Raw genomic sequence first — 2,498 nt, 5'->3', positions numbered from 1 at the left:
GTTCAAAACCACACTGGCGAGATGTCGTAATATAGTCGGGCATTTTAAACACAGAAGAACCGCACAAGGAACAAACACAACTGAGCCAAGACAACGAAACACTGATACAGGATGTTCCCACAAGGTGGAATTCCACCCTGTTGATGGTCTCTGGTCTAATGAAGAACCAAGATGCTGTGAAGGATACAGTCGCCAAACAGAGGCACAAGCTCACCATTTTGAATACAGCAGAGTCGTGCAGACTACTTTCCCCTTGCAGGTAAATACTCACCAACGTTCATTAATGGGATTCAAAACGTTGTGACTTGACTAGAGTCCAGTATAATTTAAATTGCCTTTCCAAAATGTATTGTACTGAATACTAATATCACTATGACTATAGCATAAAGTTTTTAATCTACTATTAGATGGCAAAATAATGTATCACTGTAATCAGTGTTTTGGCACCTTCGGAACATGGCTAGAATTAAAAATGCTCTATGTAAACAGAGTTTGCAGAAATTAATTCATGCTTACCTGTAGAGTTGACTATTGCAATGACCTTCTTTCTTGTCTTTCTCTACTCTTTAGCACATTGAATGACAGGTATATAAATAATGTTGATTGATGGATCGATTGATTGATTAACTATCCTCTGCAGAGATTTGACTGAGCTCCTTGAGGGTGAGAATTATGTGTCATGCTCAGTTGTGTTACCTGCTCTCCGCCACCTGACCCGCACCGTAAAGGCCTCAGATGACGACCCAGCCTTTGTGGTGAAGTTCAAGGCTGCATTTGAAAAGGACCTGTCTCAACATGAGGATGCCCTAAGTCACGGATTTCTATGAATGGCTACAGCACTCGACCCTCGCTTTAAGGTAGTATGTAATGTATATATGCGTAGCTTTATTTATTATTTATTTATTATTAGCAAGGGCCTCAAGAAAATCTGCTCTGTCTTCGATGATACATTTAAAAAATAAATGTAGGTTCATTCTGATCAGTATAGATGGATTCTCTTCCCACCCCTGTAAAAATTACTATAACAGCAACTGGAACATAGTAAAGGGGATAGGACTGAGAACACAATCCTGCAGCATGACAGTGTTGAGGATCAGTGAGCAAGGGAGTATTTCCCTGTCCCTGAATCCCTTATCAAGGAACCTGCTGCTCCATATACACAATCACATGTGCCTAGACACATCTTCATTCATACAATCATTACCCATATCCCATACAACCACAACAATTGCAAAAATTTCTACAATGACAAAGAGTTCCATTAACCACCCACCCTTCTTCCATCTCATATCTATTTAAGAAAACCAGTTTAAGACCTTTTCTAAACAGCACTCAACAAAAAATATAAATGCAACACTTTTGGTTTTGCTCCCAAATGAGGTGAACTCAAAGATCTAAAACTTTTCCCCCATACACACTATCACCAATTCCCTTGAATATTGTTCACAAAATTTGAGAGTGAGCACTTCTCCTATGCTGAGATAATCATCCCAGCTCACAAGTGAGCCATATCAAGATACTGATAAGACACCATGATGAGTGCAAAAGTTTGCCTTAGGCTGCCACAATAAAAGGCCCCTCTGAAAGGTGCAGTTTTGTCACACAGCACAAGGCCACAGATGTCACAAGATTTGAGGGAGCATACAATCGGCCTGCCGACAACAGGAATGTCAACCAGAGCCTTTGGTTGTGTATTGAATGTAAATTTATCTACTGTAAGCCGTGTCCAAAGGGTTTCAGAGAGTTTGGCATTACATCCAACAAGCCTCATAACTGCAGACCATGTGTAACCACACCAGCCCAGGACCTCCACATTCAGCATTTTCACCTCCAAGATCGTCTGAGACCAGCCAGTCAGACATCTGCTGAAACAATTGCTTTACATATACAAAGAATGTATGCACAAACTGTCAGAAGTGGAGGGGGCAAATGCTCACATTCACTAGCGTTTGGCACGTTGGAGAGGTATGGGCGTATTGGCTTGTTCTAAACCAAAACAAGGCCTTGTGTTGGAACACTATAAAGCTTCGAAGTCAACACTAATTCTGACATTTCGAATTGCAAAAGCCTCCTGGATGGGAAGCAAAACGTCTTGAAGCTTGGAAACAAAGTCCAGTAAATTGCTTTTTAACTTTTTTGGAATCCCACTAATGTGATTTACAATAAAGTTTATTGATGTTGTGCCATATGCCATGATCATGGTTTTTGGACATCAGGAACCGCGGCCCATGTTCCATCTTAACATGATGACCAGAGAAGAGGCCGCAGCTTTGGTGAATAAACAGCTGTTGGATCTCTGCAACCCCCCCTTTCAGCCAAGGCCTCCAAAAGCAATCACAGGAACTCCCACAGAGGTGTGACCAACCACCCCCTCTGTGTTGAGGACAGACAAAAGCACAGAATACTCTCTTTTCCCTCTCTTTTTTCCCATGTGGCTGCCTGAGGTGCAGGTCCACTGTGGTGGAGAACCAGTGGGCCCAAGGGAACCCAGATCTCCA

Source organism: Cyprinodon variegatus, unplaced genomic scaffold, assembly GCF_000732505.1.
Source record: "Cyprinodon variegatus isolate N-32 unplaced genomic scaffold, C_variegatus-1.0 Scaffold1164, whole genome shotgun sequence".
Taxonomy (NCBI): Eukaryota; Metazoa; Chordata; class Actinopteri; order Cyprinodontiformes; family Cyprinodontidae; genus Cyprinodon; species Cyprinodon variegatus.
The sequence above is the reverse complement of the archived record's forward strand: the minus strand, read 5'-3'. Positions refer to the sequence as shown.